Here is a 14,518-nt window from a genome sequence, read left to right as displayed (position 1 = left end):
TGAATATCACTTTCTGCCTTAAATAAAGAAGTATAAACTTAGCAACTAACATTCTTATTTTTTAAAACGCTGCAATTGCTCATTAAGACCAAATATGTTCAACTCATTAATATATGATGCTAATTTTCCTCTTTTGCTAAATCGCTTTAGATGCTTATACGAAATAAATTTCTTTCTCTTTTACAAATTATTTGTGGGAGAGTGTATTTTTTAGAGTATAAAATCTTTTTTCTAGTCAGATCAGATAATGTATGTGAGCCTAATTCAGTGGAACTGAGTGTGTACATGAGACTGAGTATTAGAAACTAAAGGGTGTTTTTCAGAGGGGAGAGGATACTGTGAGGACATTGCAAAATACAAGTGAAAAGGGTACTTAACTTGAATGCAATAGTACATTGCCTTTACTAGCATCTTAATTTTTAATGGTATGCATCTTTTGAAAGCCTGTACCTCTTACTTTAACTTAGTAATCATTGTCATTGCACAATTATAGTGTTAAGCAAAAAATATTTGTTTCTCACCTGTAAGAAAATGCAAGATGTTCTCCAGCTTGAAAGTTTATGATTTATGTACAGATATATAAGTTGCTAAATATGTACTATACTTGTTGGAGGTTCACTCAAATTTTCATTTGGATTTGGACCATGATTAAGAAAGACATTTAAAACAAGTAAGCAGTAAGTGTAGGTATATGCTATAGTGGGAAAATGACAGTTGTACTTAGGTATGTATTACTAAAACAGACAAGCAGAGTGATAAAAATATTCAGCAACTGACAAAGTAGTTTTGTTTAAAGACAAGGAGATACAACCCAAACTGATTAAAGGGTAATATAATGTATTTCTACTTTGCCTTAAAGGGCAGCTAAGTTTTCACTCCTGCAAGATCAGCTCTTGACTGTAGCATCTACAAAACTAAAGCAGATTTTTTTAATAGGTAAAAATCCATGCAAAGCCTGCCAACTGAGGGTACTCAGAAGACAGAAACATTCAGCTCCCAGCAGGCCTGAACACTGCAAAAACAGAGCACCTTTCCCTTACAGCGCACATTTCTTTTTGCACTCTGGACTAATAATTTTCTTCCAAGCCACCCTGAGTAGGTCTATTTGAGATAAATACAACATTTTCAACTGCCACTGGTGAAAGATACAGATCACTGTACAGTTTCACTTTACCTGTTGCTGTAGCTCTACAGCAACAAGTTATTTTAGAGATGGTGTCCTGGTAATCTTAGCAGTAACACAAACCACCTCCCAAAGGCCAGCCCAATGTCCACAGCAGAACTGCTCCATCTATTCTACTTATGCTGCAGCATTTTAGGATTGAAATTAAAGGCAGTGCTTTGACAGCCTCCACTCTGAGGCGCAGATTTTTTAGGTAGCTCATGCTGCCATGGCTTTCCTCAAAAGCACAACATTGCATTGCTGGATTGCCCGAGAATTAAAGCCCAGTAACCTGATAGTTTATACCATCTACCCCTTCCTCCTTCTTCTTCTGCCTTCAAGACCTTGTGTCTTTTCACTGCTGTGAAAAGCCTTCCTCCTCCTGCTTAAGGAATCAAAGCAACAACCTCTGGATATTATCTGTTCTCTGAGAGATTAAAAAAAAAAAAATTAGAAACCATCGTGAATATGCTTTTCTCTCTTTAGGACAAGAGTCTCTCTTGGGTCCTGTTTGCAGCAGAAAGTAGGCAGCCCATTTCTATCCTCAGCAGGGCCCAGATAAGCAGCTCTACCAAATGAAGAAACAAAGAGGGATTCTCTCTGTCAAAATCACAGAAGCAGAATAAAATGCACCTGGGAGCATGAGTTCAACCAAATATAAAAGGTTCTGTGCTCAGTGGGGCTTGGTTAAATAAATCAGGTCCAAACTTTTAGGAACTCAAATACAAACCATTCCCTTCTCAATGGGGTAACAAGAACAAACACACCAAGTTAATGAACGCAGCAGGGATTTGACCAAACAGTTCAAACTCCCCTTTGGAACAGTGTTAACAGCTATGAAGCAAGCAGCCTTAGCCTCCTGGCGCAGGAAAACAGAGCCTGCTCTGCTTTGGTTGGATGACTAAAAACTTCCTTGATTACAGAAGTCCTTCATTCTAAAATGAGGAGTTAAATTTACTGTTAAATGCCAACTAAAGATTCATCCATTCAGCTCTGACACTTCACATGCCAAGTCGAAGTATTGGCACTGAAATGTCTCCTCCAAGCATTTGATTCTGTGTTTTCGTAGCTGGTCCAAATTCTTCATCTCCTCACACTCCTATACTGCCAACATGACGCACCAGTACCTACTACTCCTTCTATGCCTGGTCATAGAACTGTTCCAAAGAGGTCAAAAGGATCACGTGAAAAATACATATACATGTATATATGGTATTTATGGCTGCTTACTACAGGCTGTGAATACTACACTGCAACACTAGAACTTCCCAAAACATCAAAGCAATATAATTGCACCCATTCAGGGCTTTCTTTATTTCCCCACTTCACCTCCTAGCATGCAATATGTTGCATAGCTCTTCCTATTTTCATATCACCTTGTGTATTTCTATATATACATACAATTATTACTGTTGGAAAAATATCTACTCACTCATGTATATTCAGCTGCCATATTGAGAAGTAAATGCTTCCTTCAGACTACACCAGAATGCAGATTCTCTGCATATAAAACAACTATAGCTGCTGTTCAAAGTACTTATAGAACAGGGCGCTCAACATACAGTTATAACTTCTGTTTTCATCCAGTACATGTTCATTAGTAGAGGGAATTTATTTAAAAGTAGGATTTAAGCTTCAGTTGTTAGGAGATAACAACCTACTTACGCAGGATCCACTAACACAGAAATTAGAGAGCCTAATTTAGGTGGCTAATTTAAGTATCACAAGAGTATAGTCCTGCATTAAAAAATTGTTGTATTTATACATCTGGGATAAAAGTGGTAAATGGGGGACAAGAAAAAAAATAAGGAAGAAATTTGCAATTACCCTATTAAAGTTAAAAACATATCCTGGATACTTAATAAAACATATAATTCAGTGTAATTAAACTATCAATTTAAATATAATAATTCCAAAGTAAGCTTAGATATAACTACTATAGCTTTGCTAATTTTTCAGGAAATGCATACAAGAAAAAAAATTGTGGCCTCATAGCTAAAATACATTTTCATTGAGAACAATCTAATTTAAGTCACCATTTTACATATACAATATTTCAGCAATGCTGAAGTGTATCCAGAACTGCAAACTCATTACTCAATTAAGCAAAAACATTTAATTAACACCTGTCCATGCTATTACACTCAAAAGAAGAATCTATTTTAATTGTGGAAAGGACAGGCTTCTGTATCCTATTATGATACTATTCATCAGCAACAAAAACCTTCCTATGGCTTACAATTAGAATAACGAAATCATAAAAGCAAAGGGCAATATACTCTCTATTCCTTTCTCAAAAAAAATTAAAAATTAGAATACAACTAAATCTTGCTCTGACTGAAAACATGACATGTCATTCCACTTCTGCTAGGTTGAAGATATCTACCTCAGTGAAACTCCTCAAAACACTATTTCCTCAGGTTAATGTGTTCTCCCATCCACTGTTTTCACCCCCTAATGTGTCATTCTTCCAAGGCTACATTTTTTCTGTACCCTAACAATGACACTCGAAAGGCAGAATTAAAAGCCATAAGGATAAAGAATGCAAACATATGTAACTCTAAATATAAAAATAGCTTGGTAAAACATCAGTACTGGTAACTATGGAGGAGTATCATCTGTATTCTATGAAAGGTGTCCTACAAGTGACAACTGCCTCTGGCAGTTTTAGTATGGAAAACCCAGTATGCAGTAGGATGAACAGAGTAGAACACTAATTTGCTACTGTATCTTGGTTTTCATTCTAATAAATGGGGAGAAGGACAAAGTTCTGACCAAAATAAAAATGGGAATGGCAGAGAAGATGGACAGACTAAAGAACTTATTTAGAAATAGAGACATCATTTTGGTAATCATTATGAGAAATAATTTCCATTAACCTAATCAGGCAAGTCAAAGCAAGCGATCAAAAAGACTAAATAATGGAGTCTTAAGAAGCAGTAAATGAGTCTCTTCAGCCATTACAGGGTGTAAACCATGAGTAATTCCTTAACCCAGTAGAACTACACCATGGGAAAGGAGCTCAAGCATGGACCTGGAGTCACAGAAAGAGAGAACTTGCCAGTCAAGCAACACTGACAAATTAATTGACTGAGAGCAATCACCCCAGTGCTTTTAGGTGTCACTTAAAAATGCCCTTCCTGGATTTCGCTATCTCATGTGAGCTTGGCCCTTATATTCATTAGATTAAAAATCACTTTTCATTATTTTCATGAAGCTAAAACTGAAACAGATCACAGGCCATGCAAGGCACTCATAATGTTCTAGTGCTATTTTGTATGAATGAGGAAATGAACTAAATTGAAATAATGCACCCCTATTTCCAGCATAGCTACAACAAAACATCTCTTTTTGAATAAGTACATGAGAAAAACATGAGAAAAAACTCTACCTTATGCCTCTAGCCAACATAATTGTATCTGCACAAGAAAAAGAAAACAGGTTTTCTTTTTTCCTATTCTTCACAAATATAAAGCATACTTCATGCTCTGTAAATACAGGCTATTATGGCATATTCTTTTCTACCTATATTTTTTATATATACAACCTAGAGGTCAAAAAATACAAAAGATTTTTCATTATTTGCTAAAATATGTTGTTGTGGTTTCTAATCATGTGCTATTGAGTCCCCTGATTCACCTTTTGCAGTGTTGGTGAGAAGAAGGGAAAAGAGGCTGCCTAATGGAAGATAAGGAGTTAGTATCCTTGTGTGATAAAATGAGTAGAGCTCTTACAAATTCCTCAGGGCAGAAAGGAATCCTTTAGTTTGGTACTATGTACAAATTATTTTAAAGATGCACATTCTAAAAAGGGGCTGGTAATAGGATGATAGGCCCATTGCCATCTTCAGCTTCCAGCAGCGATTTCCTTCTATAGTTTATTCAGCTCTCTCTACCTGCTCTTAGATGCAACCCCCTTGCTCAGCCTCCTCGAATCTTTGTCCTAGGCAAACTTTCTTCTGTCTTTGAAACCAGTGTTCCGTTCTAGTTTGCAGTATGTATCTCAACAACTTTCATTTCTACCATCAGCAACAGGCACTGCTGAGAACACATTCTAGAAAAGATCTGTTCAGTGGAAAGTATACTCAGCAAAGGCTGAATTATCAAGGAATTTAGCACATAAAACTTCAATTGTTAAGAAATCAGACACATTACCAAGGGGAGTTGATTTGCATCATTCAGTTGTTCTTTTCTTGCCTTTTTTTGTGAACCTGCCCTGAGGGCCATATCAAAAATGCAAACCATAGGAGCTCAGTCTAGTAATGACAACTCCTATGGCATTTTAATTCAATAGCACAGGTAACTGTTGAAATACCCCATATTTTTATCCAATTTCGATCTCTCAATAAGGTCAGCAAAGAAAATCAGGTATGTCTCCCAGAAGACAAATTGTTAAAGCTGGTAGTTTGAACACAGTCTTGTATCACTTCAAAACTTCTCATCTTCAATATCAAATATTTATATTGTTATTCCAGAGATTTGAAAAGAATACCACACAGAACATAATTTCCAATATTTTAAAAAATAGTCTAATACACTTAATTACAAAATCATATGCTGGAAGCAAGCATATGCTCATTTCTCTGTCTGAAATACTAATCAAATACATTGCAGTAGGAACTAGCTATGTTAAAAAAAATCAAATATGCATTGTGCATATATCCTTTCGCCATTTTTGTCAGAAAAAAAATGGGGATTTCTTTTTGGTTTCTTTCTTCACATGTTTTTAGTACTTTAAAAGAAATACTTGTTCTCAGTATTTCTTGATTTCAGAACACACAAACTGAAACGTAAAGCTCCAAAGGTGACACTATGAAGTTAAAACTCACACGACAGATAAATTGAGATTTCATCTTTTTTTGTCTCTTTTGCTTGTACCATAGACTCCAAGAGTGTTGAAGTGCTGAGTGGCAAGCATGAATGTTAAAACCTTAATTAACCTATTTCTAGGGGGAAAAAAATAATTTCTATCTTTTGGGATGACATACTGCTGTTTTGAGACTTATTTTACTAATTTTGATTAAAGCCGTAGACCATATGGAAGAGGCAATGTACCTCATTGCACTGTCATTGCCACCACTTCAGTGACAGAAATGCTGAAGTTTTTGATGCCAAGAACATGTTGAACACCATTACAACTCTTTGTTTTATGTGCTATCCCTGGGTGCCAAACTTGGGAATGCTGCCAATGGTTTGCTAATCCTGAGGCCACATGATGAGAGGGCACTACACAATGGTGCCTGAAGCTGCAGCAGGAGTCTGCTTGAAGGTATGGGAAGATGAGCTAGTCTGAAAGACCAGAATTTTAAAAATATATAAATAAGAAAGCTATGAAATACAGTAGTTCTGAGTTGTCTTCTATACAACACGCTTTCTGAAGATCATTACCTACATGAGTCTTCCACTGGAAAACCTTAAAGAAAGATAAAAGTGAGATAACTACCAAGCTTGCGGTCAAAACAACTGAAAAGTGCTGTTTTGAGGGATACAAATATTCATGCTGAAAGAAAACAAACACTTTTTAAACAATCTTGCATGTTTGGGCAACTCCAGTCTGCACAGTTTTATGCTTTGACTGTTTTTTGCGGACTTTGATACTGTCTTTATCTTTCATATGAAAGATATGAAAATAATGTCAAATCCAGCTATTCTCAACTATTCCAACTTCCGCAATATTTGGGCGTCCTGTGGTTTATTGACAAGTGACTTAAAAGTACAAGTTTCCTACAGTACAAAGTTCATAGCAAATTTTATATGATTTATACTATTATTCAAAGCACTGCTTTTTGTTGGGTGGAAATGAAATATATTCAATAGCTAACATTCAATAATCATGACACCAAGTTGAAAGAAAATGTATCAGCACTATATTAAAAAAAACCCACAAACCTGGCTTAAGTTTGTTCTCTAGTGCTCCCTGCCTTTATGAATTAAAATTAATTCCATTTCTTAAGATCTTAAGTCTTACAACTACAAAGGAAAAGAGTATATTGTGATAAGGCTCAATAATTTTCCATTATTTTCCTCCTTCACTTTTGGAAACCTTTTAAAGTGGCCTAGTCATGTTCATCCTTTTGGAACTGCTTATTCATTTTTATCAGCTCTTCATGAAAACCTCTTCATTTATATCAAGCTCTTATAAGTCGTTAAGATAGAAGAGCACTGTGTCCCAAAAATAAAAAAAATATTAGCATGGAACTGGAAGCTTGACCTTGAAAACATACAAATAAAGGAATTAAAGACAACACATAAACCAAATCTAAGATCTACAAAAGGTGCTAATGATGATCAATCTGCCTCCTCACCTCCACCCCCCAAAAAATACTATGAATTAAAAATCTTAACATTGCAAAGATAAAAACAGAGCAATAAAGATTGTGACTCTTTCTAGTTCGTCAGCCACTGTGACATAGTTAGATAACCCTATGCTCTTCAATAAGAGTTTAACAAGATTTTGATTGCTTGACCATAAGACCAAGAAATATAGGAAAATGTTGGATAGATTGTAAAGCCAAATAGAGCTGTGCAGTCAGTTTGTCCAGCATCTTCTACTCCTTAAGTCACGGAATATTGTCTCCTTTCGCCTGTAGGCAAATTACTTTTGTTTGAATACTGCAAACTTTTCTTCAAATGTTCCAAGATTCACAATAAAATTAGAGAAGTTGGCCCAACAGATCACAAATACATGCAAGTCAAGGAATGCAGGTCTGGACTGAGATACATATGTGGGACTCAGCCAGTTCCTCATGTTCATTTGTCACATAAAACAGTTGGTCAATGACATCATATTTTCCTATCTAACCTCCTCCTTGGTGCTGTGCAAACATTATGCCATATATATATTACACAAACAGACACAGAAACTGGTTACATTCTCTATCAATGATTTATAGCTATGGCCTAACCATTTTAATAAAACTCAAAAGATAATTACATTTTTGCAATTATACCAACCTTAAAACATAAAATTCAACTAACAACACAGATTATTAGCATGGCCCAAGAACCTTCTTCTTGATTCCTGCAGAAGAAAATTGACAGCCTAAATTCTGGCAAATGGTTTTAAGGGATACAATTTAATTGAGAATTATATTCAGGCACTATCCTTGCTAAAGCAAACTTTTCCTCAAGAAAAATGCAACTCTTCAAAAGTATCATGTGATTGTGCAATGGGAAATAAAAGCAGGTAAGTCATAGCCTCTTTTCTTGAAATAAAATGGGTCCAATAACAACCATATTTACTGGAAATAAAGCCACCTTCTCATTGCAAAAAGAGGACAAGAAAATTTACTTAAGAAAAAAAGATACCAGAGAGGACATTTTTCTAAAATGAAGAAGAAAGAAAGCACTTAGTGCCAGGAAAATAAAAATCAAGAAATAGAAGTATGATGTAGTGAACCACATCCAAGAAAGAAGAGTAATGAAAAAAAAAACCCATTTTTAAAAAAACACCAGCTCATGATTCAAGAAATGTTTTTTTTCTCTCCCTTAACTTGCCTGTCCATAAATTTAGGCTGCCCAAAGATCTCCTGCCCTGATAAAACTTGGATTCTAGAATAAGAATTCTGCCATAGCAAGGGCTGAGTAAGTTAAATACAATACAGAGAAATGTCAGATGAAATTAGGTTAAAGAGCTGGAAGGAAGCTTTTTGAATATACTATAACAATGCATTTACTTACAATGAAAATTGCTGGAAAAAAATTCCTTCACTTCTTACTGCAGCTGCAGAGACACAATATTTAACTACACTCTGGTTTCTTTTTGATATTTCCTTTTGTAATATTTCAAAGTCTCCCCCTTTACATGTAAAATACCTGTTCAGGTCAATGTATTGTGACACAATCCAAAGAGTTTTCCTATCTATAAAATGCATGAATTTGGTTTTCCACCATGCATAAAGATGTTCCATGAAGACCACAGTTTGTATTTCGGCTATTCTACATCTCCATCCTATAAATAAAATCAGGTTTTCTTCATTTTAATGAAGAATAATTTAAAGCTGCAAAGAAATAAAAACCATAACCTCCAGCCACCCCTCTGCCTATTCAAAATGATCAGCTGTTTTGCTTTGAAGCCACTTACATTGTAAACACTATGCTGCAAACTAAGCTAGCTGGGCCCCTACACATACATGGAGTTACAGTTCTGTAATGAATTGCCCAAATAATCGAAACATCTCGAGTATAATCTCTTTTCTAAATGTATTCCATCATGTAGAAGGAGTTGAGCACTCAGGCTCAAGTACACTATTCCAAGTTAGCAGATAATAATGCAAGGAGAGAGGAAAGGGCCGATTTAAAATAAAAAGGGAATCACTTATGCATTATTCTCATATTTAATACTTGTACATAAAAGTATATCTCACTTTTATTGAATTATTTGTCAGTTTCCTCCTTCTTTTAAATGTAAGTATACATCCCTCTGTCTCAATGACTAACTTTTCTGTCATGATTAATCTAGACAGAGCTAAGGCTCTTGAGTTGTTAGCTCAGTTGGTGTGTGATTAAGTTTGTGGCCCCATTCCTGCAATGGCAGCTGCAAACACCTTTTCATTAATATTTAATCAGTAACTTGAGAGCCACAAATGGGAACCACTATGGAAACATAAGCGATTATTATGGAGACCAACAAAACAAGAAAGTACACCTTCATGCTGTACCAGCTTTGTTTAGTTTCTCTCTTTTTCCCAAAACAACTTTCAACAACAATTTCAGTAAGAGTCCTTTACTGAACGCTCAGGCTGACACTGGAAAATCTTGGTATCTGCAAACATTTTTCTGCTTTGTTGTGTTTTCCTATCCACCTCACTGGAAAAGCAGTGTCAGTTCTGTGACCCTTCAGGACTGAAAGGTAATATGCTTTCCCAGAAGGACCAGGGGACACTTTGGTCTCTGAAACGTGAACAGGACAACTTCTCAGACTCTCCTAAGGCTTACTGCCTTTTAGGGGCCACTTCAACAACGATGAACCCTGAACGATTGCTCCCGGCCAGGGAAACTCTTCAGACCATTCCCTTCAAGGACTGTGTGCTAGCAGAGGTCAAGTAAAGATAATGATGGAGGACTACTTTTGTGGCTCTGGTACTACTTACACCAGGACCTCTGTACACAACCATTAACTAAAGCCAACAGCGTTTCGAGATAATAACGCCAGAGCCGTGGAACTCGGAGCAGCCCAGAGCACGGAACTGCACCTGGCACGGAACAAGTGGCTCCATCCAGATCCAGCTTCTCCAAGGTCACCTCGCTCACAGCTTCTTGCAGGCCCGTGTCTGATGACGGCAAGCGCGGCGGCACGGTTTGTGCTCCGCTGCTCTCCGCCCACATTTCCCGGCGGAGCTCGCCGGGCCGGGGGCCGCGGACTGCGGCTCCGCTCGGGCTGGGCGCGCTGGCAGGCTCGCCGCCCCGCGGGGATGCGCGCAGCGGCCCGGGGGCGGGATCGCGCCTCGCTCCCCCCCGAGCTGCGGCCTCAGCCCGGCCCCGCCGCCCGCCTCCCTCCCTGCCCCGCTGTCAGAGACGCCTGCCCGCGTGGCAGCGGGCACGGCAGGGCGTGCGACGTCTCCCTGCGGTGGCTGCTTTGGTACTGGGGGACGACAGCTGTGTCCCACGCGGTGTCCGTCCGTCCGTCTGTCCATCCATCCATCCATCCATCCAGCCATCCATCCCTCCATCCATCCATCCATCCATCCCTGCGTGGGCGGCGGCTCGTGTGTGTGTGTGACTGACAGTGAGGCGCGCACAGCGCGGGGGCAGCCGCTCGCACGCAGCCCACCAGGGCAACGCCGGCGCGCCCCGGCTGCGGCAGCCGCTTCTCCGTCCCCCGGAGCCCTCCCCGGTGGGGACAACCTCAGCGGCCTCGCTGCTCGTCCTCCTCCTCCCTCCTGGCGGGTAGGTTACATTACCTGGTCTCTAGCTCGGACTGGATCTAATCCCGCGGCCGCCGCCGGCTCCTCTCCCGGCCGCGGGGGTGAGTGGGGGAATTAATTTATTTATTTTCCATGAGGTGTCCTCTGCAGCGGAGTAGCGGCGGGAGAGCCCGGGCCGGGCGGCAGGGAGGGAGGCCCGGGTGCTGCTGTCCCGGGGGTGCTGCCGGGGAGCGGCCGAGGCGCTTCAGCACCGGCGCGGGGGGGCGGGGGCTGCAGAGGAGACGCCTCCCGGGCTGCCCAACCCGGCTCCGCGGGGCTGGCGGGGGCGCGGCGCCCGGCCCGGGGAGAAGGGGATGGAGCCAGCGCCAGCGCGGGAGGTGGGACAGGACGGGATGTACTGGGCTGGGCGGGCGGGCAGCGCCGGGCCCCGTGCCCCTGGGGCCAGCCGTGAGCGCTCCCCGCCCGCCGCCTCCCCGCCCACCTGCCCGCCCCGCCGCACCCGGAGCCCCCTCGCGCGGAATTGCGGCCGGGCGACAGGAGGGCACCTCTCTTCTGGCAGCGCGAAACGTGTCCGTCCTCCCCGTCCCACCCCGATCTCCTCCTCTTCGGCACTGAGGGTGCCAAGTATTTCACATTAAAGGCAGTTTGCGCTCTCTGGTCCACCGAAAGTCTAAGAAACGGTGTATCGGTTTCCTCGTGTTAGGGGAAAAATAAAAAGTAAATTAACCAAATTCGTTTTGTGCTCAATGCAGGACCTTCGCTTTCTGAAACGGGAACTGAAATTTGGCTCGTCAGCATCGAGTTGCTGATGAAAATCTTGGTCACCTCAGCATTTGCCATCTTTTTGTCTCCCTAAGAAAAAAAAAGTTATGAGAAGTGTTTTGTACGTATGATAAACATATTTATTAAAGTGACCGCTAAATTATCCAGAAATCCTGTCCTTAAGGCCAAAATCCTGTAAGGAAATGGATAAACATAGTCATATAATTGCATAATTAAAGCCTTTACCATAATACTTATTCTCGTCTAAAGGTTGCACATTAAGTGAAGTACTTAAGTACTGTGAGGAGACTGGAGTATTTATAGTTGTTGACATTGTGTTGTGAAATGTACAAAACGAAATGTTAATATCATATTAAAAAAAAAAAGTCTTGATTTCAAGCACTTTGTTAGAACTTTATGATCAGGATCATTGCAGGCATATTAGGAACTGAGACTGCCTGTGTATGGACAGAACTTGGGCTGTAGTTGGGAGTATTCTAGTTTCCTGAACTGCTAGTCAAGGAAGGAAAGACTTGAACTTGTACAGTTTATTTTTGCTTGTTTATTTTCCATTAATAACATTTGAATCCCTTAGCTAGAATCAGCCAAAATGAACAAAAAGTTTTGAAAAATAATCTGAAAAGGAGAATATCACCCCTCAAAAAACCAGCGGCATGAATGGCAATACCTATTACATCGAAGAATCCATCCACAGATGACTGCTGTCTGAAACACAAATTACTAGAAATCATGTTTCTTTGTCTCCTTTCTTATTAATTCATTTACGTTTATGTGAGAAGTGATAGGAACTTTTCTATGTTTTAAACTGTAACCATTAAATCAGAAGACACAGATCTGGAAATATCAGTAATGTAACACTTAAGCATTCCTTCATGCTTTAGGATGTTATTGTTATTATTTATGTATTGTCCATTTCCAGGCCAAGTCTTTCAGATTCAGGAGGGAATACTTTGTCACATGTCTGTAAAGCAGCCAGCTTTACAGAATCTGCCCAGAGATTCTGGCACCCTACTCATAAGGAACAGTAAATAGTTCACTGGTAGAGAGAGCAAACACTGTTCTTCCTGAAACAAACTTAACAGCATGGAGTCATTTTTTTGTGACATTGCATAAGCTAAGTAGTACTTGAGTTATATATCTGAGTCCAGGGGCATTTTTAGGAGCAAACATGGTGACTGCCAGGGAAGCTAGTGGAAGTCACAGTTGCATTAATTTAGGTAGCAATATCAGTCATCTCTTTGTGCAAATATGTCAAAGGAGCCTGTGCCCAGCACCCTCACAGTCACAGTGTCTGTCCTGGCAGTAGGTTGTACTACAGGCTTTGGAAGAACAAGGACCCATGAGGGGCCCACTAAGCCTGTTGGAGGGAAGAACAGACGTTAAGCCATGACTCTTGGGCATGCAAGCAAAGAAAGCTTGGTGCCCATGGTCAGACTCTTCCAGGCAGGCCCACAATTACAGGGTAAAAAATGCTGAAATTAGGATGGAATTGTATGTAAAATCTTTTGCAAAAAAAGCTTCCAGTGCTGAAATCAAAGTTGTATACTTGGCATTACAGCAGTCTTAAGCTGTCTTCCATATTCAAACATTTTTTATGCCCTGAAGAAAATTGTAGGCAATATAGGACCTCAGACAGTTCCTGTAAAATGCAAAACATGTTTACAATGCCCTTTACAGTGAAATAGTAAAGTTTATATGCTGTTTTATATAATTTTCAGAAAGTAATTTTCAAAGAGAGCTGAAAAATAAATACATGAAGATAGAAATGATACCTGGTTTTCATTGCATACTTCTATTTCCTCCATGGATATGCCCTAACTAAAATAAATATATATTCATATAGATATAAATATATATTTTTAATTTATAAATGTATTCTATATATTGTATACAATAAATTCTATACAATGTAAAATTTATAATTTTATATGTGGTAAGGTATATCATTTATTTACATATATTTATATAGATATACAACTTATATGCGGTAAGGTATATCACACAGAGTATTTGCTGTACTACATAGTACATGCTGCATGCTGTATGTAACACAGTGCTACATACAGTACAAGTTGATGTATTCTGTGCTTCTAAATAAATTTGTGTTTACATTATACTGCATATATTAACATCTATGTAGATATAGCAGATTGTATTATCATGCGTTAACCATTACAGGCATAAGCATCTTCTGTATATACCTTTGTGCCTCATGCAGCTTCTTTCAATACCTCTTTTCAGACCACTCTCTGTAGGAAAGGTGATCTTAATTGACTCACTGTTGCTGTGTGCTTCATTGCATTTGGTGTTTTCTAGTGGTAGGCAGATTTAGAACATAAGCTAGCTGCAGGTATAGCAGTGTGGGATTCTGGCCCACAGTTGGCACAAGTTCACATACAGTATGTTAAGTGCCTCCAGCCTGCCTAAAGTCACAAAAATTACCATAAGCCCTCAGACTAGAAGTTGATATATTAATTAATTTTTTACTTGGACTTTGATTGCAGTGATACCATGTTTTTAAATGAATACACTCATCTGTGAGTGTCTGTAGAGTAAAGGTGCTGAAGTGATTTGGTTCTCAGTTGCAGATTGAAAAACCCTGTTGGCATTCTGCATCTTTCCAGTCTTGGTGCACCTTTGCTGTAGGATGCCCATTATTCAAATTAAAAATGTTTAATGAGAGATAGCTATTAATAATTTTTGAGTGA

General features: G+C 39.3%; 1 protein-coding gene across 2 annotated transcripts in view; it reads right to left on the bottom strand.

The window, feature by feature from the left end:
* Positions 1-11,427, bottom strand: part of SLC16A7 (solute carrier family 16 member 7) — an 80,840-nt gene extending 69,413 nt beyond the window's left edge. Inside the window, exon 1 of one of the 2 annotated variants that reach the window (XM_068190079.1) lies at positions 11,064-11,427. The gene's annotated coding sequence lies outside the window, so the exon portion shown is untranslated. The remainder of the gene's footprint in view (positions 1-11,063) is intronic. The other variant, XM_068190077.1, reaches the window with a different exon arrangement.
* Between the last annotated feature and the right edge of the window lie 3,091 nt (positions 11,428-14,518).

This window comes from Anomalospiza imberbis, chromosome 5 (assembly GCF_031753505.1).
Source record: "Anomalospiza imberbis isolate Cuckoo-Finch-1a 21T00152 chromosome 5, ASM3175350v1, whole genome shotgun sequence".
Classification (NCBI taxonomy): Eukaryota; Metazoa; Chordata; class Aves; order Passeriformes; family Viduidae; genus Anomalospiza; species Anomalospiza imberbis.
The sequence above is the reverse complement of the archived record's forward strand: the minus strand, read 5'-3'. Positions and strand labels throughout refer to the sequence as shown.